Source organism: Patagioenas fasciata, chromosome W (genome assembly GCF_037038585.1).
Source record: "Patagioenas fasciata isolate bPatFas1 chromosome W, bPatFas1.hap1, whole genome shotgun sequence".
Taxonomy (NCBI): Eukaryota; Metazoa; Chordata; class Aves; order Columbiformes; family Columbidae; genus Patagioenas; species Patagioenas fasciata.
The window spans coordinates 20,182,279-20,207,487 of NC_092559.1; positions in this window are offsets into that span (position 1 = coordinate 20,182,279).

Here is a 25,209-nt window from a genome sequence, read left to right on the forward strand (position 1 = left end):
TTAACAAGGTGTATGGATTTGCAACTACCGGATAAATGTCCTTAGTGATCTGGTTTACAGCCCGCAAATCTTGGACTAATTGGTAATTACCATCGGACTTCTTTACTGGAAAAATTGGAGTATTATATTCTGTTTCACATTCCTCTAGAATTCCATATCTCAAGAATTTTCAATTAGAGGAACTATTCCTAACCTAGCTTCTAATTTCAGTGGGTACTGTCTCAACTGTACAGGCCTGGCATCTTCCTTTAATTCCACTTTTACAAGCTGGGCTGTTTTCAATTTCCCAGGTATGTCAGTCGCCCATACCGTGTGGATCACAGCCTCCTCCACAGCTTGTGGTATTTCCACTACCGGGTTTTCTCTTAATAACAGAATTTGTCCCACCTTAGATTCTGGAATTTTCATTACCAGGTTTCCATTCTCAAATGTTATTACAGCATCCAATTTGGTCAATAAATCCCGTCCTAAAAGGGAAACTGGACAATCTGGAACATATAAGAACTCATGGGTTAATTCCTTTTCTCCAAAACGCAGATCTAAGGGTTGCAGGAATGGCCGTACTTCTTCCTTCCCTGTGGCACCAACAATCGTTGTCGTTTTATGACCTATTGTTCCCTGTAAAGAATTTAGCACAGAATAAGTAGCCCCTGTATCCACTAAAAATCTCACATCCTGGTCCCCCACTTGTATTGTCACAAGGGGTTCCTTATTCTGGGTATCGGTTCTTGTGCTGCCATATAGTCAACTGTTATTATTATATTCCCCCAACACCATAGTTTGTATTGCATTCCCTGCTGCACTTGGTACCTGACTCGTGGAGCCCGGACGGTTCGGGCATTCATTTTTCCAGTGTCCTTCCTCCTTACAATAAGCACATTGATTTATACCAAGCTTTACAACAGGTCTTAAAGGAGTTCCCCGAACATTCCGAAAACCGCGCCCTCGGCCGCCTGTAGTTCCTCTGCCACGGACTTCCATTCCTATTCCCCTGCCTTGTCCTTGGACCAGGGCCAACAAGTCTTGCTGAGAACGCCTCGACTGTTCCTTTTCTCTATTATTATAAACTTTCCAGGCTGTTTCTAACATGACATCCAGATCTCGTAATTGTGCCCCCTCCAGTTTCTGTAATTTCTTCCGAATATCATCCTGAGACTGCCCCAAAAAGATTAAAGCCAACTGAACCCTTGCTTGTTCTGTTTCAATATCTAAATCCATATATCTCTTTGCAGTTTTCTTTAATCTTTCTAAAAAGGCTGAAGGGGATTCATTCTTTTCCTGCCTAACATTATACAATTTTGACCAATTCATTTGTTTTGGCATAGCAGTCTGAACACCGATCAATAACCAGTCCTGATACCTCCGGAGGCTAAGCTGACCACCTCCAGTATTATAATCCCATCTGGGATCCTCCTTTGGAAAATTTTCATCAACATTGCCACCCACTATTCCATTCTGAATATCCTCCCTTGCTTTATCTCTTGCTACCCGTATAACCATATCCTTTTCTGTAGAATCCATTAATGTGTCAAGAATCACTTGTAAATCATCCCAATCAGGATTCTGCATTTTAATTATCATTTTAATTATCCTTGCAACCTTGTCCGGGTTTTCCCGGTAAGGACCGGCTGATTGTTTCCAGATCATTAAATCTCCTGGCGAAAACGGGATTTTTACATAAACCGTCTCTCCCCCCACTCCTACCGCTTGTCTCAGGGGTGCTATTACATTTGGCAGTCCACCCCCCTTTTGGGCTTCCTTTTCTCTGTGCCTAGTCCTGTGGGATATTGGTGTAGTTGTTACTCCTTTTACACCGGTTGCTGCCCCCTCATCCCCACTGGAATTGATATCACTTTCAGTGAGACGCACAGGTGCCGAGGGTTTAAGGGGTTTAGGTGCAGAGGGTTCAGTTTCTGGAGGGGCAACATCAAGACACGGCAAATCTAATTTTAAGGCATTACCGCAGCTGTTTTCTATTGCCAAACACGTCATGTATTTCTTTTCTGCCGTACAACCCATACATTTATCATTAGTACCGCCCCTCCATACTAATATTAACCCACATTCCTTCCTCCAGTCCTGTTTTTGTACAAGATAGAAAAAGAGATCCACGTACTGTACCTCATCCCATTTACCTTCCCTTTGACAAAACCTCATTAATTCATTAATAGTTCCAGGTTCTAAAGTACCCTCCGGCGGCCACCGTATTTCATTAGGCAAGTCATATTCAGGCCAGCAGTGAGTACAATATTCAGTTAACTTCTTTTTACTCATTGATTGTCCAAATCCAGCCTCCTTCCAATGTTTCAACAAACAGTCTAATGGTGACATCTTTGTATCGCTCATATCAACACAAAAGGGTAACACACAGGCGATTAACACAGAAGGATAACACACAGATAACTTTACCAGAACAACAGTAAAGACGGATCAAATCACCAGTTTCAACAGCAAATACAGATCAAATTACCAAGGCTACAGACCAGGTGCTGAACAACATAGATAACCAGACCAGGTGCACGCAAATAACCAGACCAGACCAGGTGCCGAGCCTGTGGCTTAAATAACCAAACCAGATGCCAAACCTGCAGAGGTTTCCCTCTAACGGACGGCTGCCTAGGCAATACCTCAGGAGCTCCCTGCCCAACTGAGCATGGCTTTCGCTGTGTCTGATCGACAGGCTACCAGATGTCTGACCAGCAGGCTACCAGACCAGAACCAGACCAGATGGGTACCCAATAATCCATGTAAAGCAACAGATAAAGCACCTTCTTACCAATCAGAGGTCCATCGTGAGCAGCGGAGAGCTGGTCGCGTCCGATGCACTCCCCAAGAATACCTCGGTGCTAGCTGGAGCAGGATCGAGACACGATCTGTCTCACCAATGCCCGCGAGGTCCCATCTGGGTCACCAAAATGTTAGCAATCAGGACACATAACCACGGACGTAGTTATATGCGGTGCTTTATTTCAGCGCTGGGAAACCAGGGGTTCGCACCCAAAGCTGGCTTCGAACAGGTGATTCAGACTACACCTTATTATACAAGTTAGTCACATACATATTCATTACAACCCCTGACAACCATTAGCATATTCCACACCTATTCTAACACAAACTTCCTATCTAAAAGATGCTATGTTTACCAGTTATTTTCTAAGGTACCAACTTTAAAAGAATATATCGTAAATCTCTGTCCACCTTAAGAATAAGGCTCGGTTACAGTTACCTGCCTTATAAGAATATACCATAAATCTATGTCAACTTTAAGAATAGAGTTTGGTTACTGAATACAAGAATTCCATGGTTACAAGGTTGGTTGCTATCTTAATGTTAATCCAACTGTAACAGATCCAGCGATATCCAGGGTAGAGCTAGTGAAGACCCATCCTGACCTGTTCCATAAGGGAACATGGAAGGAAACATCTTGTAAAGTTGATTCTGTTACTAACACAGTGATTGTGAACCTGGGTCCTCTTCTCTGTACATGGTCACCTTTAATCCAGTGTGATGAGATGGTTAGGTCTCAGACTGCTGAGTTGGTTAAAACTGGCATATCTCCTGTCCTGTGCCCAAGTTTCTGTTATCTAGTTCACCCAGGGATGCACCAAAGAATTATTACCTTTGCAATTATTATTATCTTTATTATCTTTATTATCTTTAAATCTTTAAGTGTTAGTTCTTTAAGTGTTCATTAGTTAATTGTTAAATCCCTGTGTCATTCCCCTGTGGGAAACTACAGCAGGTCTGTGGAATCCTTCACAGAGAGTATGGGAATAGAGATCAGCCTTGAAGATATTAAGGTTTAGCCTTGAGAATGATGGGACTAAAGGAGTATCCAGAGATATTTAGTTGTACCCATGAGAGAGAAGGGATATACCCTGAGAGAGAAGGGATGTACCCGTGAGAGAAAGGGAGTAGAAGAGTAACATGGATGATAGCAAAATTAGCCAATGGGATGTTACTGCTGTACCTTGTAACCAATAGTGAAGAGACACATGAATTGGTAGAAATGTATAAAAATGCACTTGTAGCAAGAAATGGCATCTACTACTTTCATCCTGGAAGAACTTGGTCTATGTCATTTGTCCATCTCAGCCATGACATTCCCCCTGTGGGGGACTACGGTGGGTCCGTGGATTCCCTGACCGAGGGCATGGGAACAGACATTAGCCTTGAAGATATGAAGGCCTACCTGTGAGAAAGATGGGAGTAAAGGAGTATCCAGAGAAGCTAAGGATGTACTCGTGATAGAGAAGGGAGTAGAAGAGTAACATTGATGATAGCAAAAGTAGCCAATGGGATGTTACTGCTGTAACTTGTAACGAATAGTGAAGAGACACATGAATTGGTAAAACTGTATAAAAATGCACTTGTGACAATAAATGGCATCTACTACTTTCATCCTGGAAGAACTTGGTCTGTGTCATTTGTCCGTCTCATCCACGACATCCCCCCTTTTCTAAGAGGTTAGCAAATTCTTTTACTAAGGTGATGATTCTTTATGTTTTTCCAATGCCGAGATCACTTTCTGATGTGCCTTGATATGCGTGATTGCCACCTTCTTAGGAAGTTCAGCTGCCAATATTTCTTCTGCATTTTTGATATGTTTGCCTTGAGAGTTCAAGAGTCCATTTTCCTTCCAAATAGTTCTGTGTGCAAGCACGATCCTGAAAGCATACTTAGAGTCCGTATAAAAGTCCACAGCTAGTTCCAGAGCACAAGTAAGGGCGATTATTACTGCCTTTTGTGCTGAGATACTTTTAGGCAGAGGTCCAGATTCCATTACTTCATGGCTACTAATTATAGCATAACCAGCATGCCTTTCACCGTTCAGGATATTGCTACTTTCATCCATAAAGCAGTTCTCAGTGTTCTCCATAGGATTGTCCTTTAGATCTTGTTGGCTGGAGTATTTTTCTTCATTGTTTTCCAGGCAATTATGATGAACTGGTTTTCCAATGTGACCACTGAGGAAAGAAGTCGGATTGACAATGTTAGTGACCATGATTTAGCCTGATATTTGAGAAATCTTTGTGGGGAAAGCCAATGTCCCCCTTTTCACCTAGAACTGTAGACACTGTATGGGATACTAGCACAGTCATTTTCTGTCCCATGGTATATTTCCGGGCCTCCTGTATGTTCAGTACCACTGCTGTAACTGCCTGTAGGAATCCAGGCCACCCTTTTGCTTTTGCGTCTAATTGTTTGAAGAAATAGGCTGCTGCTCATCGGTATGGGCCAAGATTCTGTGCCAGTATACCAAAGGCTATTCCCTGCTTCTCATGAGAGAATAGAAAAAATGGTTTACTCACATCTGGGAGTCCTAAAGCAGGCGCTGTCATCAAAGCCTTACCAAGTTCTTCAAAGGCTTGTGTAGCTCCTTTATTCCATTGCAGGTGTTCCTGATCTGTGGCTGCTAGTACAAACAATGGCTTGACAAGCAATCCATAATCATAAATCCACAACCGGCACCACCCTGTCATGCCCAAAAAGGGTCCGTCATTCTTTTTCAGTTTGAGGCTTCGGAGTTTGGCATATAGGCTCCTCTCGAGCCTGTCCCAGGGTCCTTTGCCCTGCACTAATTTCATAGTCCAAATAAGTTACTTGTTGCTGCATCATCTGGGCTTTCTTCTGTGATACCCAATATCCTTGGAGCCACAAAAAGTTCAGTAGACTTACAGTTCAGGTTATGCACGTCTTATTTGTTCGGGTAGCGATCAAAATGTTATCCCCATATTGTAGCATCTGTCCTTCATCAGATGGGGCTTCCCAAGATTCAAGATCTTTAGCAAGCTGATTTCCAAATATTGTCAGACTGTTCTTAAATCCTTGTGGCAACAAAATCCATGTGAGCTGGGTTTTACATAAATATTATCTGGCTGACTTCATGGAGAGAGAGTCAAAAAGGTATCTTTTAAATCTAAAACTGTAATCCAAATCAAATTAGAGTTAATACAGTCAGTAAGTTGTATGGGTTTACTACCACCGGGCAGAGGTCCTCTGTTATTCTGTTTATAACCCAATTTGTACGAATTTCTCTATTACCAGCTGTGGAGGGGTTTGGTTATATGGAGATATGTTGTTGAATTAGTCAGGCCCAAAGGAATCTCAAGGCCACTTGGAGAAATTGAGAACAGAATCTTCTGTGAGAAAGAGGGGCGTTTCTTCATTAACAGGGCCTCAGCATGGCGTCAGTCATCGGATCTATCATCGGTGGGGCTCCAGCATGTGGACTGCCTGTGATACTTATTTAACGAATCCATGCTTGGAGCGTGGATGCGTGATTAGAGAATAGTTGCGTATATAAGGAGGTTTGTTTCTGTAATAAATGGCTTTGTGTGATTCACATTGAATTGGAATGCTGAGTCCTTTATTGCTCCAACAACCGACTGAATTAGGGATCAGAGTTCAACAACTTAAATACTTTCCCGGTCTCAAAATTATTAGATAATAATAAAAGCAAATTAACTTAAAGTGCTGTATCAAATCCTATTTTCCAAGTTCTGTGGAACAACATTTAATTGCCACTCATTGATATAAACCCACATTCAAACCACAAGTTGATACAGGGAATTGACAATTAACTAATTAAAACGCAAAGAACTAACCCTTTAACCCACATCACTATTGTCTAGCCTTGCTTAACTCTGTGTAACTTACTGTACAAAAAACAGGACTTCACTGACGCCTTCACTGCATTTAAACAAGCTCACAGCTCCTGGAAATTTACACACGTATTAGGTGAAATGATTCCCTGTGTCTCCAGCGCCGTAAATAAATATGTAAATACATACCTTCCTAACAATTCAAGGGTTTTAAGGTCATTTCCGTGCCTCAGTAGGGTCTGATGGAAGCCAACAAAACGCAACAGAGCCTGAAAAAGCTGAACAAAGCATTACAGAGCACAACAGGGCCTGAGAAAGCTTGACAGCGCCTTACAGATTCCGACAGAACCTGACAAACCCCGACCGGGTCAAACAATTCTTGAAAGAGCCCAGAAGTGCCCAATGGAGCCTGACACAGCTCGACAAAACCCAACATAGCATGAAAAAACCCAACTGAGCCCTACAACTCCTGACAGACCCTGACAGGGATCAAAAAATCCTGACAAAGCTTGGCAGAACCTGGAAAATCCTGGTAGGGCAGAAAGAGCACAAAGGAGCTTGACAGAGCCTGACAGAGGCTGACAGGGCATGACACAGATTGATAGTGCACTACATGTTCCAAAAAAGCCCAACAAACCTGATATGGCCCGACAGACCACAACAGAGCCCGAGAAAGCCCAACAGATCCCGGCAGATCCTGAGAGAACCTGACAGGACCTGATAGAGCATGACAGGGCCCAACAAAGACCAACAGAGGTTGACAGGGCCTGACAGATCCTGACAGAACCTGACAGAGACTGCCAGGAACTGAAAGAGATTGATAGGGCCTGACAGAGCATGTCAGGGCCTAACAGAGCCTACCAGAAACTGAGAGAGCCCGCAAGGGCATGACAGAACCTGACAGACTTCGACAAAGCTTGACAGAGCCCAACAGCACCTGAGAAAGCCTGACAGAGCCCGACACAGTCTCACAGGGCCCAAAAAAAGCCCGACAGAACCCAACAGGGCCTGACAGAGCCCAACAGAACTCGACAGGGCCAGACAAATCCCAACAGCACCTTACAGCAAACTATAGTGTCCAGTAGGGCCTGACAGAGACTGACAAAATGGAACAGAGCCTGAATGAGCTCAACAAAGCATTACAGAGCACGACAGGGCCTGACACAGCTTGACAGAGCCTTACAGATCCCGACAGATCCCCACAGAGACAGACAGAAGCCGACAAAGCCCGATATTGCCCATCACAGCCCGAAAATGCTCTAGAGAGCCCGACTTAGATAGACAGAGCCAGTAACGATCTAAGAGACCTAGGCAAGGCTTGACAAGGCCCTACAGAGCCTGACAGGGCAAGAAACAGATTGACAGTGCCCTATATGCCCCAAAAAAGCACGATAAACCTTGATATGACCCAACAGACCACGATAGAGACCGAAAAAGCCTTATAAAGCCCGACAGAACCTGACAGAGCCTGACAAGGCCTGACAGAGCATGACAGGGCTTTACAGAGCCTGACAAAGCCTGGTAGGGCAGAAAGAGCCCAAAGGAGCTTGACAGAGACCGACAGCACCTCACAGAGCCTGAGACAAACCAACAGATCTCAACAAAACCTCACAGAGACCGACAGGGCCTGAAAGAGCCTGACAAAACCTGACAAAGACTGACAGAGCCCTACAGACCCTGACAGAGCCTGACAAAGTCCAACAGAGCCCGACAAAACTCAACAGAGTCCTACAAATCCTGACATTGCCTGACAGACCCTGATCAAACCCGAGAAAGCCTAGCAGAGCCTGATAGAGCCTGACAAAACCTGACAGAGCCCAAGAGAGCTCCATAAAGCTTGACAGAGCCCACCAGGCCTTGACACAGCATGATAGGGCCTGCCAGAGCCCAACACAGCTCAACAGGGTTCGACAAATCCTCTTAGCACCTGATAGTGAACTATAGAGCCCAGCAAGACATGACAGAGGCTGACAAAGTGCGACACGAACTAGAAGAGCTGAAGAAAGCATTACAGAGTGTGACAGGGCCTGAAACAGCTTGACAGAGCCTTACAGATCGCGACAGAGCCCAACAGGGCTAAACAGAACTTAAAAGAGCCAGACAGAGCCTAGCACATCTTGACAGAACCTTACAGATTGCGACAGAACCTGACAGAGCCCGAGAGAACCCAACAAAGCTTGAAAGAGCCAAAAAGCACCTAGTCATGCTCTGTCAGGCCCTGTCGGGTTCTGTCCGGATCTGTCAGGATCTGTAGGACTCTGTCATACTTTGTCAGGCCCTATCATGTTCTTTCACGATCTGTAGAGCTTTGTTAGGCCCTGTTGTGCTCTGTCAAGCAATGTCAGGATCTGTCAGGATCTGTCGGGTTCTGTTGGGCTTTCTGCAGCGTTGTCAGGCTCTGTTGTGATCTCTCGTGCCATATCAGCCTATGTCGGGCTATTTTGGGGTATATAGGGCACTGTTAATCTGTGTCATACCCTATCAGGCTCTGTCAGGCTTTGTCAAGCTCTGTCCAGGTCTTTTAGGCCATCACGGGCTCTATGTATCTATGTCGTGTTTTTCAGAGCATTTTTGGGCTGTGATTTGTTTTATCAGGCTTTGTCAGCTTCTGTCTAAGTCTGTGAGGCATGTTCAGGCTCTGCCAGGTTTTTTGGGCTCTGTCAGGCCCCATCAAGCGTTGTTGGGCAATGCTGATCTTTGTTGGGCTTTTTTGATCCCTGACGGGCTTTGTCAGTCTCTGTCAGGCTTTGACGACATCTGTCAGGACATGTGGGACTCTGTAAGCCCCTTTTGGGTTAAGTTGGTCTCTGTCACAATCTGTCAGGCTCTGCTTGGCTTTGTCAGGCTCTGTTTGGCTCTGTAGGTCTCTGTCAATCCCTGTCAGGTTTTGTCAGGCTCTTCCAGGCCCTGTCGGTCTCTGTGTGCCTTTGTCAAGAAACGTCGGACTCTGTCAGGCTCTGTCAGGCTCTGTATGTCTCTGTCAAGTTTTTTTGGGCTCTTTCTGCCCTACCAGTCTTTTTCAGGCTCTGTAAAGACCTGTCATGTTCTGTCAGGCCCTGTTGGGTTCTGTCGGTTTTGTCAGGTATTTCAAACCCTGTCCAGCTCTATCAGGCTTTTTCAGGCACTGTCGGGCTTTCCTGCTCTTATTCAGGCTTTGTTGGGCTCTGTTAGTCTTCCTCAAGGTCTATCAAGCTCTGTGAGGACATTTCAAGATTTGTAGGGCTCTGTTGTGTTTTGTCAGGCTCTATTGGGTATTGTCGAGCTCTGTCAGGCTCTATTGGGTGCTGTTGGGTACTTTCAAGCTTTGTTGGGCCCTGTCAGGCTCTATCAGATTCTGTTGGGATTTGTAAAGCTCTGTCAAGCTGTGTCAGGCCCTGTCGTGCTCTGTAATGCTTTGTTGAGCTATTTCAGTCTCTGTCACTCTTTCTCAGCCTGTCAGGTCCTGCTGGACTCTATAGTTCGCTGTCAGGTGTTGTCTGGATTTATAAGGTCCTGTTGACTACTGTCGGTCTCTGTCAGGTCCCGTTGTGCTCTGTCAAGCTTTCTTGGGCCCTGTAAGACTTTTTTAAGCTCTGTCAGGCTTTCTCAGTTTCTGTTTGGCCCTGTAAAGATTTGTCGAAGTCTGTCTGGCTCATTCAGGCTCTATCATGCCCTGGCGGTCACTCTCAGTTTCTGGTAAACTCTTTCATGCCCTGTCAAGCTATTTCAGGCTCTGTCACGCTTTATCTGACTCTATTGGGCCTTGTCGAGTTTGTTGTGCACTGTCAGGCTTCGTTGGACTATGTCAGTTCCTGTCAGGTTCTGTTGGGCTCTTTCAAGCTCTGTCTGGCCCTGTCGGGCTCTGTCTACATCTGTAAGGATCTGTCAAGCTGTGTCAGGACCTATCAGGCTCTGTAGCAATGCTTTGTTGAGTTCTTTAGTCTCTGTCACACTTTTTTAGCCTCTCTCAGGTCCTGACGGGCTCTATCATTCGCTATCAGGCGCTGTTAGGATTTGTCGAACCCTGTTGAGCTGTTTTGGACTCTGTCACGCCCTGGTGGGCTGTGTCTAGCTTTATCAAGCTCTGATGGGCTCTGTCAGGTTTTGTCAGGCCCTGTCAGTCTCTTGCAGGATCTTTCAGTGCTTGGCGGGCTCTGTGGGGTTTGGTCAGGATCTGTCAGGCCCTGTCGGGCTCTGTCAGGTTTTGTCGGGCTCTATCAGTCTCTTGCGGGCTCTGTAAGTCCCTGGAGGGCTCTGTCAGGTTCTGTCAGAATGTGTCAGGCCCTGTCGGGTTCTGTCAGGATCTGTCTAGCTTTTTTGGGCTCTGTCATCCTCTGTCAGGTCCTGTCAGGTTCTGTCAGGATCTCTCAGGATCTGTTGGGATTTCCCAGGATTTTTTGGGCTCTGTAGTGATCTGTCAGGCCTTATCAGGCTTTGTCAGTGTTTTTTGGGACAGGTGGGGCACTGTTAATCTGTGTCATACCCTGTCTGGCTCTGTCAGGCCTTGTCAAGCTCTGTCCAGGTCTTTTAGGCCATGACAGGCTCCGTCTATCTACGTGAGGATCTCTAGGTAATTTTCGAGCTGTGATGGTCTCTATCAGTCTTTGTTGGCTTCTGTCTGACTCTGTGGGTCCTACTCGGGCTCTGTCAGGTTTATTTGGGCTCTATCAGGACGTGTCAAGTGTTGTTGTGCAGTATTAAGGTTTGTTGGGCTTTTTTGATCCCGGTAGGGCCTGACAGAGACTGATAAAGCATGACAGAGTCTGAAAGAGCTCAGCAAAGCATTGCAGAGCATGACAGGGCTTGACACAGCTTGACAGAGCCTTACAGATCTCGACAGAACCTGATAGAACCCTAGCAGGCCCCAAAGAGTAATACTTTGTTGTGCCCTGTCGTGCTCTGTCAGGTCCTGTCAGGCTCTCTCAGGCTTTGTTAGGCCCTGGCATGCTCTGTCAGGCTCTGTCAGGTTCTGTTAGGGTCTATCAGGTTTTGTTTGTTTTTTTCAGTTTCTGTCAAGCGATGTCAGGGTCTATAGGGCTCTGTCAATCCCTCTCAGGTTTTGTCAGGCTCTTTCAGGCCCTGTCGGTCTCTGTGTGACTTTGTCGAGATCTGTCGGTCTCTCTTGGGCTCTGTCAAGCTCTGTCAGGCTCTGTCAAGCTTTTTTGGGCTTTTTTTGCTTGATCAGGCACTTTCAGACTCTGTAGAGCCCTGTCAGGCCTTGTCAGACTCTGTGGGGTTCTGTAGGGCTTTGTCAGGCTCTTTCAATCCCTGTCGGGGTCTGTTAGGCTTTGTTAGGCTTTTTAGCTCTTATTCAGGCTCTGTCAGGCCATGTCAGGATTTCTAGGACTCTGTCGGGATTTGTCAGGCACTGTTAGGTATTCTTGATCTCTGTCAGACTACATTGGGTGGTTTTGGGCTCTTTCAAGCTTTGTTGGGCCCTGTTGGTCTCTGTCAGATTCTGTCGGGATCTGTAATGCTCTGTCAAGATGTGTTAGGTTCAGTGGGGCTCTGTAATGCTTTGTTGAGCTCTTTAATCTCTCTTGCACTTCGTCAGCCTCTGTCAGGTCCTGCCGGGCTCTATCGTTATCTATCAGGTGCTGTCAGGATTTGTCAAACCCTGTTGAGCTTTGTTGGGCTCTGGCAGGCCCTGTCTTTGTCTGTCAGGTCCTGGAGGGCTCTGTCAAGCTTTGTCGAGTTCTGTTGGACTCTGTCGGTTTCTGTCAGGATCTGTCAGGTCCTGTCATGCTCTTTCCTGGTCTGTTATGCTTTATCTGTCTCTGTTGGTTCTTTTGACCTCTGTCGGGCACTGTAGGGCTTAGTTGGGATCTGTCAATTCCTGTCAGGCTCTGTTTGGCTCTTTCAAGTTCCGTTTCGTGTTTATTTGGGCTCTGTGTGGCTCTTGCACACTCTGTAAGTTTCTGGTAGGCTATGTCAGGGTCTGTCGGGGTCTGTCAGGATCTGTCAGGCCCTATAAGCTCTGTTGGTCTTTGTTGGGCCCTGTCATGCTCTCTCAGGCCCTGTCGAGTTCTTTCAGAATTTGTTGGGATCTTTTGGGTTTTCTCTGGCTTTGTTGGGCTCTGTCATTATCTGTCAGGCTACATCAGGCTTTGTTGGGCTTTTTTGATCCATGTTGGGCTTTGTCGGTCTCTGTCGGGCTTTGAAGGCTTCTGTCAGGACCTGTGAGGCTCTGTAAGCCCCTTTGGGGCTCTGTCGGTCTCTGTTGCTATCTGTCAGGCTCTGTTGGGCTTTGTCAGGCTCTGTTGGGCTTTGTCAGGCTCTTTCGGGCTCTGCTGGGCTCTGTAAATCCCCATCAGATTTTTTCGGGCTTTTACAGGCCCTTTCAGTCTCTGAGTGGCTTTGTCAAGATCTGTCCATCTCTCACCACAAAATGATCTTGGAATCCCGAGGAATGGGATGGAAATATTTGGAGTGAATCCTCAGTCTCCAATATTGAGTTTTAATTTGATCCTGACTTAAATGGCAGGGAGGTGGTGGGAGCACAGCCCCCCATACAAATGATGTGGCAGCGGGAACAAGCAGATGAGGAGGGGCAGATCACGTGTACTCACTCTCCGAGAAGCAGAAGAGTGGGGAAGGAATACTGGCACGGATTTTGCCAGCTTGGGAGAGTGGAGATGCGTCTATCCATTTATTAGCAGATGAAAAAGTTTTATTAAGCCCTATAGCCAATGATGATCTGATACGAGGATATGCTCAACTGCAAAATGTCAGAGGTCCTGACGGGCAAGATATTATTGCACCTACGCTATGTCAGTGTTTGTGTGCTGCAGTTTTAACAGCATATGTTGAACCTGTTGAATGTGTGTTGTCCTGTGGAAACTGGTGCACAATGGAGGATGGTATTAATTTAGTGTGGTGGATGGGGGTGGCATCTGCATTGATTATGGGATCCGATCTGGACAGGGTAGCAGTGACAAGAAGTATTAAAATGCAACTTCTTAGAGGACCGCCTGCCTCACTAATACCCGTGATTCTGCCAACAGTGACAAATGCTACGGGCAATGCAGGCACTCTAGTAAATGCCTTGAGGGGAATTGGGGCTGTAATTTCAGGACCCTCTGTTTGGGTGGTGAATAAAGGAAAGCCAGCAAAACTGAAAGGAGTTACAGCACGGGTGAGGCGGACACAAATATGGAATGATTTTGTACAAGCTGGTATCCCATGATTAGAAATAGGTGGGATCACACCATCAGAAATGTTTTGCCGCTTGCAAAAGTTAATGTTTATGCAAAAAAATCAACCAGCCCTAGTCCCACTGCCAACACTGCACCCACCCCCCACCCCGCCTGTCACCTCAATGCAAGACCAGTTTGCCTTTACCTGGCAACAAAAGCAATACACTTGCCGAGTGTTGTCTCAGAGATACAAATACAGTCCCTCCGTTTGCCATCAAATCATAGTAGCTAATATAGCATTATGGTTGGGTACCATTACTGATTGCCATTATATTGATGATCTGTTGATTATGGCAGTGTCACAACAAGAAACTGAAGCAGCTGCTGAATTTTTGAAGGTGTATTTACAGGACCAAGGCTGGGCAATTAATCTGACTAAAACACAGGACCCTAGTGCTACTGTACTATTTTTAGAAATAGTTTGGCATAGGCAGCTTCGAGAAATACCAGATAAGGTATATCACACAGTCCAGCAGTTTTCTGTACCAGCTGCAGTAAAACAATTACATGCCTTTTTAGGATTTTTAGGGCATTGGAGAACTTTTATCCCTAAATCATCTGTGGAGGAGGATTCCCCTTGTGAAGGATTAATAGAAGAGTACAATAAAGTTGATTCACTTGAGCCGCAAAACAGTAAGGAAGCAGATAATATGACCTCTGCTGAACTTCATGCTCAAGCTCTAAGTATGCATATAGCTTGTGGACATGGATCAGCTTATGCTGCACAGGCATGGGACATTGCTCATAATCAACCCGCTTTGCTATTATATACTTGTAAAACATGCTCACATCATTGTGCCACTTGTACAAAGTTAATTTAAGGGCATTATATAGGCCATGGGGAAAGATAAAACGTGGTCAATGGGCCTTGAATACCTGTCAGGTCGATTATATCAGCCCCCTACTCCCCTCTAGGGGGTGGCAATATGTATACACTTCTGTGGACACAGTGTCAGGGCTAACTACAGAGAAAATGGAATTATTCACATCAATGGATTGTGAAGTGGGACTGCAACCTATTGATCTAGATGCAAAAATTTATATAATTCCAGAGAATACTGTATGGTTTTGCACGTTGACTTCTCTTCTTATGTTACATCCTCTGCTAATATCAGATTCTCGAGTTCTTGTATTTCAGGTATCTTCAGTGAACACGTGTTTTATCTAGAGGAGACAGCATTGGAACAATGTTCTTGGTGTCACAGACCCAATATCAAAGTGAAGTCCAATCTGAAAACGTGCAGGCCACGACTTTTCAGTCTGCATGGGCAATTACCCCACACCAGGTTGTTAAACCCAGGTTGTTAAACTAAAGGAGCTGGAGCAACAGCATATGTATTACTGGAAGGTGACAACACTCCTATTGATTAACTTAGATTTATCCTGGTAAACTTAGATCTGTTCAGCCTCTACTGTAGCCTAATCATTTACCTTTAATATTTAGGAGAAATTAACGGTTGCAGATCTCTTAACAATGTGTTTCACTAGCATGACAACCCTTGTAGCTGTATTACAGAATTGTGCCATGCTAAGGGATTTTAACATTAATGTTTCTTCTTGTGGTTTCCTCTAAGTAGGTAGTGGCTGCAAATGCTGCTTATTTTGAAGGCATGTGGTGCTTCAACATAATGATGAACTAGTCAACATGGAAGAAGACATCTCACATCTTTGGGATTAATGCAGCAAGTGAAACAATCTACTGATAATGCCTGGCTGAATGACTAATTCCTTGACAAAGTGAATGGGACACCTAATTTAAAACATTATTGTAGAAATATGTTTTTTTCTTTTTCTATATGTGTTTATTGTATGCCCCTGTAAATTGCTCTGTGCTACACCTCACAAACCCAAATGAACAACTCTGGCTTTGCTGGTCCTAGCAGAAGCTGTCCCCTGAGCAAGGGGGTGGAATGTATGGAAATTGTGCAAGAATGGCAAGGAGGCTAGGCGGTAGGTTGAGGGAGGTGATTCTCCCCCTCTGCTCTTGTGAGACTCCACCTGGAGTTCAGCATTCAGCTCTGGGACCCCCAACATAAGAGGGACATAGACCTCTTGGAGCAAGTCCAGAGGAGGTCCACGAAGATGATCAGAGGGCTGGAGCACCTCTCCTATGAAGAAAGACTGAGAGAGTTGAGGTTGTTCAGCCTGGAGAAGAGAAGGCTCCGGGGAGACCTTATAGCAGCTTTCCAGTACCTAAAGGGGGCCTACAAGAAAGCTAGAGAGGGACTTTCTACAAGGGCATGTAGTGATAGGAAAAAGGGGTAATGGCTTTAAACTGAAAGAGGGTAGATTTAGATTAACTATAAGGAAGAAATTCTTCACCATGAGAGCGATGAGGCACTGGAACAGGTTGTCCAGAGAAGTTCCAGATGCCCCATCCCTGGAAGTGTTCAAGGGCAGGTTGTCTGGGGCTTTGAGCATCCTGATCTAGTGGAAGGTGTTCTTGCCCATGGCAGGGTGGTTGGAACTAGATGATCTTTAAGGTCCCTTCCAAACCATACAGTGGGAACAGCAGGATGTGAGGTTCCAACCACTTGGATGATAAAGGAAGATAAATACTAACATGACCATCGAGATGGTCAAAGAAGAAATAATACTAACATGATTAAATCACAGCAATTAGTCAAAATATAAAGGACCTTGGTAAGGTTATACAGAAGTATGTTTTTCATTATTATAAGGAGTGATAGTCCAGGCTCATGAGAATGGTATCTTGGGCCGGAACACCGGCCCCAAGGATGTGTGATGTGTAAATGTTGTCAGGCTGTCCTGGAAGGTGGCTGCTCCAGTTTACAAAAGGAGCAGAAGAGATTCTGATGCTCTTGAAGGAACCTCTAATTCACACCCAGAGACTGTGCAAAACAGGAATTAGAGGTGTCCTGCCTCCAGCCAGGTGGAGGAAAGGGATAACAGAGTTTATTGGACTGTACAAATACTATGGCCTGGTACAACACAACCCCAGGAGTACAAAGCTTTAGTGGACACTGGTGCTCAGTGCACAATAATTCCTTCTAATTATAAAGGAACGCAATCCATCAATATTGTTGGAGTGACTGGGGGATCCCGGGAGCTGACTGTTGTAGAGGCTGAAATGAGCCTAACTGGAAAAAACTGGCAAAAGCATCCCATTGTGACTGGTCCAGATGCTCCGTGCATCCTTGGTATAGACTACCTCAGGAGAGGGTATTTTAAGGACCCAAAAGGGTATAGGTGGGCATTTGGTATAGCAGCTGTGGACACTGAGAAAATTGAACAGCTGTCTGATTTGCCTGGTCTTTCAGATGACCCTTCTGTTGTAGGACTGCTGAGGGTTGACGATCAGCAGGTGCCAATTGCTACCACAACGGTGCATCGCCGACAATATCGCACCAATCGAGACTCTTTGACTCCTATCCAGTAGCTGATCCGTCAATTGGAAAGCCAGGGTGTGATCAGTAAGACTCGCTCACCTTTTAACAGCCCAATCTGGCCAGTGCGTAAGTCTAGTGACGAGTGGAGACTAACTGTAGACTGTCGTGACCTGAATGAAGTTACACCACCACTGAGTGCTGCTGTGCCTGACATGCTAGAACTGCAATTTGAACTGGAGTCAAAGGCAGCCAAGTGGTATGCTACAATTGACATTGCTAATGCATTTTTCTCTATTCCTGTAGCAGCAGAGTGCAGGCCGCAGTTTGCTTTCACTTGGAGGGGCATCCAGTATACATGGAATCGCTTGCACCAGGGGTGGAAACACAGTCCTACCATCTGCCATGGACTGATCCAGACCACGCTGGAGCAAGGTGAAGCTCCAGAACACTTGCAATATATTGATGACATCATCGTATGGGGCGACACAGCGAAAGAAGTCTTCGAGAAAGGTGAGAGAATAATTCATATTCTTTTGGATGCTGGTTTTGCCATAAAACGGAGCAAGGTCAAGGGACCTGCACGAGAGATCCAGTTTTTAGGAATAAAATGGCAAGATGGCCGTCGTCAGATCCCAATGGATGTGATCAACAAAATTGCAGCAATGTCTCCACTTACTAATAAAAAGGAGACACAGACTTTCTTGGGCGTTGTAGGTTTTTGGAGAATGCATATTCCTGACTACAGCCACATTGTGAGCCCTCTCTATCGAGTGACTTGTAAAAAGAACCAATTTGAGTGGGGCCCTGAACAACGACAAGCCTTTGAACAAATTAAGTGTGAGATAACTCATGCGGTGGCCCTTGGACCACTCCGAACTGGACTAGATGTTAAAAATGTGCTCTACACCGCAGCCGGAGATACTGGACTTACCTGGAGCCTCTGGCAGAAAGCACCGGGAGAAACCCGAGGTCGACCCTTAGGTTTTTGGAGTCGAGGATACAAAGGATCTGAGGCCAACTATACTCCAACTGAAAAGGAGATACTAGCAGCATCTGAAGGAGTTTGAGCTGCTTCAGAAGTGATCGGCACTGAAGCACAGCTCCTCCTGGCACCTCGACTGCCGGTGCTGAGCTGGATGTTCAAAGGGACGGTTCCCTCTCCACATCATGCAACCGAAGTTACATGGAGTAAATGGATTGCACTGATCACGCAACGAGCTCGAATTGGAAGTCCCAACCGTCCAGGTATATTAGAAGTGATTACAGACTGGCCAGAAAGCAAAGACTTTGGGATGTCTCCAGATGAGGATGAAGTAAAACGTGCTGAAGAAGCACCACCATATAATGCGCTTTCAGAGACTGATAAGCAGTATGCACTGTTCACAGATGGATCCTGTCGTCTTGTAGGAAAACATCGAAGGTGGAAAGCTGCTGTGTGGAGTCCCACACGACAAGTTACAGAAGCCACTGAAGGACAAGGTGAATCCAGTCAGTTTGCAGAAGTGAAAGCCATCCAGCTGGCTTTGGACATTGCTGAACGAGAGAAGTGGCCAATACTTTATCTCTATACTGACTCATGGATGGTAGCAAATGCCTTGTGGGGGTGGCTACAGCAATGGAAGAAAAGCAACTGGCAGCGCAGAGGTAAACCCATTTGGGCTGCCACACTGTGGCAAGACATTGCTGCTCGGCTAGAGAGGCTGCCTGTGAAAGTTCGTCATGTAGATGCTCATGTGCCTAAAAGTCGAGCCACCGAGGAACATCTAAACAACCAACAAGCGGATCAAGCTGCTAAGATTAATGTAGCTGAGGTGGACTTGGACTGGCAACATAAAGGTGAACTTTTCCTAGCTCGATGGGCCCATGATGCTTCAGGGCATCAAGGTAGAGATGCAACATACAAATGGGCTCGTGATCGAGGGGTGGATTTAACTATGGACACTATTTCACAGGTTATTCATGAATGTGAAACTTGCGCCGAAATCAAACAAGCAAAACGGTTAAAACCTGTATGGTATGGGGGGCGATGGTTAAAGTATAAGTATGGAGAAGCTTGGCAGATTGATTATATTACACTTCCACAAACACGTCAAGGTAAGCGTTATGTACTTACAATGGTGGAAGCAACCACTGGATGGTTGGAAACATATGCCGTACCTCATGCTACAGCCCAAAATACTATCTTGGGCCTTGAGAAGCAAGTCCTTTGGCGGCACGGTACGCCAGAAAGAATTGAATCAGACAATGGTACTCATTTCAAAAACAGTACTATAGACAATTGGGCCAAAGAACATGGTATTGAGTGGGTATATCATATTCCATATCATGCACCAGCCTCTGGGAAAATTGAAAGGTACAATGGTTTGTTAAAAACTACACTAAAGGCACTTGGTGGTGGAACCTTTAAAAACTGGGATTCACATTTAGCAAAAGCCACTTGGTTGGTCAACACTAGGGGATCAACCAATCGAGCCGGGCCTGCCCAATCAGAAATTCTACGGACTGTAGAAGGAGATAAAGTCCCTGTAGTACACATGAAAAATATCTTAGGAAAGGCAGTCTGGGTTACTCCTGCCTCAGGCAAAGGCAAACCTATTCGTGGGATTGTTTTTGCCCAGGGACCTGGCAGCACCTGGTGGGTGATGCTTAAGGATGGAGAAGTTCGGTGTGTACCTCAAGGGGATTTGATTTTAGGTGAAAATATGCAATGCTGAACTGTATGATGTGAATTGCCGCACTAACAATGTTTAATAAGTGTCTTACAGATCAAGACAATGGTGATGAAACTAGAGCTAGCTTCTTCGAGTGGCGCCCGACACCTTCTTCGAAGTGGTGTCCTTAACCCACAGTGTTCATGAGATGCACTTGTACCATTTTTCCTGCCCTGGGAGACTGTTGTGACAAAATGAACTTAATGAACTTTTCAAAGGATGGTCCACTGATTAATTACTCCTGTGTATATATGTACATATGTATATATATATATAGTAGTAGTGATTAATTAGATTGTATTGATAGATTGTATTGATAAGTATTCAGTGAATGTCATATTATAAGGGGTGGAATGTCCTGGTTTTGTTAAAAACAAGTTTCTCTTTTAGTGAATTTGCCTGTCAGCTAAAGCCTTCATGTTAGCTGCATTTTCCTGGAGAACCCAACACATGTTTTGGTTAAACCTAGCAATGGAATGCAAACTTATTGATAAGCACAGATGGACATCTCACGAGAGGGGCAACAAGAAACTGATGACCGAGAGACTGACCAACGGTGTATAACATTCCATTCACGTGAATACTTCATATAAAAGTGGGAGATCACGAGGATCTCATCCTTATGCCCTTTTTCCCTTTTTTCCTCATGGCTGACATTAGGAGAGGACCTTGCTGGTCGTCCCTGCGAACTGAGGCCTGGTGACAGACTGAATCCAGCTCCGGTTGGCTACAGAGTCTAATCCAGGACTTTGGGTGCTGGCTCTGCAGTTGCTGAGACTTACAAGATTGGTTTTGTATATTTTGTATTATTTTCTCTATTCTTATTAGTAGCATTAGTAAAACATCTTTAACTTTTCCAACTCTCTTCTCTCTGTCCTTCTTTCCCTACCGATCGCCTGTCCTGAGTGGGAAGGGGGGAGAGGGAGGGGCAAAAGGGGGAAGTGGGGGGGAGAGGAGGTTAACAATACATCTGCCAGGGTTTGATTGTCACCCCGCAATCTTAACCCTCGACACAGGCCTGGGCTGTGAATGAGTGGGAATGTGACTGAACACAGTCACAACATGAGTGTGGCGTGTTTGGAATAACAATTATTGAAAAAACATCCTGTCTAACGTCTTAGTCCAGGTCCCTATCTGTAAATCTATAAATTGAGAATGGTTAATAAAAAGAGCCTCAGCTTGACTCAGCTTAGCTCTGCCTTGCTCTTTGTTCCCTGCTGAACATGACCTCTGCCTGTGTGTGCACGTCTTTATCTGCGTCCACGTGTGCGTCGTTCTTCATCGCCACACATACCATTCTATGATGAGTCTATTATTATATCAAGTCAATTAACATGCAGCACACTGAACTTACTGAACAACTGTGCTGCTTCCTTCTTGCTGCTGGTGAGATGCAAAGAATGTGAGCAGTCTGAAGAAAACAGGTTTACATCTTTCTGTGCAAACCATACCAGGTTGGGTACTCTGGAGGATGGAGGGCCAAGTAGTTCTTCTGTCTCTTCATTTCATCCTAGACACCAGAATGGCTGCTGAGAGATGAGACAACAAATACGCAGCATATTACATATATTATGATGGCTATAACTGACTGTGATCACACTTGATTTCCTGTGGCATTAAATGGCATCTACTACTTTCATCCTGGAAGAACTTGGTCTATGTTGTTTGTCCGTCTCAACCACGACATACGGTGACCCCGACCTGATCCTGTATGAAGAAGGATCTCGCATGAAGAAGAGACAGCGGTGAAGCTGTGGTAGCCGAAGACAAGCTGTGGAGACGGAGCCCGGTACAGCTGATAGAGCAGCAGGGGGGAGCTGCCGAAGATCCGGATCCTTGAAAAGACACCACGCCAAGAGTTGGTGAGCTACCGGGAACAGGGGGGTGGAACTTATCTAAAGAAGAGGGTATTATATTATCTACATGGAAGTTGCTTCTGAAGAAGCAGGGTATTAGCCCTCTGGAATTGACTTTACGAAGGAAGGACTGTGTTACTATGGGGCAAAGCACTAGTGAAAGATGCAAAGAAACAACTGAACTGTTAACAACATGGCACTTGTTGCTAGAGACTTTGAGAGGATTAAAAGAGCAATGGGAACATGCAGAGACAGGGGAGGGGGGTGGCTTCCCTGGACTAGATTTGAAAAAAAAAAAAAAAGAAAAAGGCCAAACCCCCCTGTTACTAATGATTCTCCAGCACTGTTCAAGTCCACGTTATCTGATGACATGGATGAAGATGAGGGTTTGCAGCATATTCTTGAAAAGTTAAAAGGAGTATGTGTACGAGTTGCCCCAAGATCAGATAAAAACCATGAAAGACTCAAAGCAAAATTAGACCTATGCAACGTAACAGCAATAGATCATTTCAGACAGAACGATGGGGATTCATTGAAAGGGGCAGGTACCCCCCAACTCTTGGAAGAGACACTAATTGGCATACCGCAACTACAGGCACAATAAGTTTCTGAAATCCTGAGGCAGTCAAGAGACCTCACATATCAAGCTATGATAAAGGTGCCTGAAACTGACAAAGCAGCCAAATCATTTGCAACTATTAATCAGGGTCCCAACGAGAATTACATGCAATTTATTGACCGTCTTCAAGAGGTCATCAATAAGCAGGTTCAAAACTTAGAAGCTAAGGAAGAAATGGTGTTGTAATTAGCAGTAGAGGATGCTAATGTTTGCTATCAACATGTTATCTGCGAGTTTTACAGTACATATTATGTGTTTCTGTGTATTGCCTCTCTGAAAATCAAGCAGCTTGTCAGGAACGTGAGTTTTACTGGTTGTTGTCAGAATTGTTTCTTTGTGGTATAAGTGTGCCGTAAAACCTTCTCCCCACTTTTCCCACTTGCGCTGCAAGCAGCCCTGTGCTTTCCCCCCCTCCCTCCCTCTTCTCATGGTTTTTACTTAGGAGATGGGGTTGGAAACGACTGTTTTCAGTCGTGTTGTTAAGAAATCTGTATTGGGAGGTGTTTTAAAACATAGGAAAGCACTTGAAATATGAGGAACGAAAATCTTGTGAAATATTGTAATTAATGGTGGCTGCTGTGTAAGTTTAATGATTGGGAAAAGTGTCCGGAGAATAGAACCTTGAAGTATAACACTTCGTTGTTTCTAAAGCGAGAAGAGCAGGAGAAAAATAAAACTCTACAAAGATCATTGAATCATTTCAGTTTTACAGGCAGGGCGGTTTGAACTTCAACAAACTGAGAGAGAGTTAACTGATAACACACAGGTCACAGTAAACTTGCTGAAGTCTGCAAGATGCTTTCTTCATTAACCTTCTTTGTGGGTATCTGTTTAAGCATGTTGCAGTTTTAGTAGCTCTTTGTTGTGTGGTGCAGTGATTTCACAGACTGTTAAATCATGAGAATCCATGGACTCAAAATGTGCATTTTGTGATAATACAGAAGATCATGAGTAATTTAGTTCTTTACTGCGTGAATGTGATGGTAAAATTTTGTGTGTAGTAGCTGTTATTTCTCTTTCTAGCATGCTAGCTTTATTCCGGCATTCAGACTTGCACAACTCTGTGATGGGCTGTGTTTCATCACTATGTACTAAATTTGGCTCTTGTGTGTCCACACCAAGTAAAGAACCCTGGTTTTGGGATAACAGTTGTAGCACCCCAGATGAGACGCTATTAAAAGCCTTGCCCGATCCAGCTTGCTGCAGTGGCGGGGGGGGCCGGTGCCGATGGGGCTCCAGCGCGCACTGACCTGTTTTGTCAGGGAGACCCAGCGGCACCGCTACCTGGCTGAGCAGTAAGCAGTTCAAAGGTGCAATGCTAAAATCGAGATATTGTCTTCAGTAAGTATAACTGTGATCCATCTGCATATTTGAACTTGGTATTTGGTTTTCATATCTGAACTCAGTATTTTAGTTTGCGTATATATATGTTTGGTACCAAAAGAATTTTGTTTGGGGAGATAACTACAAAATGGGAATCGGTTCCACTGCTAAAATTCCACCTTGTTCCCCCTTAGGAAATATTCTGAAAAAATAAAACTTGAAATGATACTGTACTAAAATGTGGCTTAAATGTGGAATTCAGGGTTTCAGTGCTGTATTGCAATTAATGTTGTTTTGCAGAACTTTGGAAAAAATTTGGTGAAGTATGGTACTGTAAGTTAATTTGCCATTTTTGAGACCAGAAAAGAATTTAAATTGTTACATTCTGATTCACATAGAAAAGAAAAGAAAAGAAAAGAAAAGAAAAGAAAAGAAAAGAGAAGAGAAGAGAAGAGAAGAGAAGAGAAGAGAAGAGAAGAGAAGAGAAGAAAAGAAAAGAAAAGAAAAGAAAAGAAAAGAAAAGAAAAGAGAAAATAACTAAATGCTATGATGGATGTGGCCTTGGTATTGTATGAGGTTGTATTTAAAAGTTGCTAGAATATGAACTAATTTGGATCTAGAGAAATGGAATAATGGATTGATGTTTAATATGCTGGTTTTTGACATCTGTAAATTTCAAAAGGTAAATGGGGCTGAGGAATGTAACTATTACTGAGCTACTTGGAATTGCGTATAAAGTGCATTATGGTTGGAATGAAATGGGAAAACAAAAAAGCAAAATATCCCAGGCCTGTGTCGAGTTGCGAGATAAACTCAGCTCATTGTAACTGAGGAGTTTTCCAGAGCCTCCCACTTCGTACCAGCGAATACGCCAGCTGCGTGGCCTTGGCTACATCTGAACTGTAGCAAGAAGAGAAAGAAGAAAAAAAGAAAAAAAAAAGGAAAAAACCCGTTTTCCCACTGCTAAGCGGAGAAAGGGGGGCTTTACTCCCCCCGCTCTGTTTTTTTTCTCTGGAGTATTGTCATCCATCCTTGTTGTGGCACTGTGTTGCTTCTCGGCTTTGAATCAGGGGTTGTTGGTGATGTTTCTTTTTGCTTCTATCTTGTCTCCTAGGTTTTGGCACATCTGGGGAGAGAGCTCATCCTTTTACCTCCTTGCTGAAGTCAGTCTTTTCACACTGGTCAGCTTTGGGGAGGTCAGAATGCTCAGTGCTTCTCTGGGTCAGAGTGGTACTGATTTGAGTGCAGACAGGTTGGTTTGATGTGGAGTTCGAACTGATTTGTTTTCATGCTAGACTGGAGATCCTGCCATCCCAGATGGGGGCGAGAGGTTTTATTCCGTCCCCCAGTAATGTTACTGCTAGAGAACTGTAATACTGCATGAAGGAGTCTGAGGGTTGAAATTTAAAGGCATTGCCAGTGGGTCCATAGTTCTAATGAAGCTGGGAAATTAAACCAAATTTTTTTTTTAATAGACTTATTTTGTGGTAACTGGTTGTAAGAGACTTCTTAGTAAATTCACCGTGTTAGTTTTTGAGGTCATGGGAGAGAATGAAAGAAAGGCCGTTTT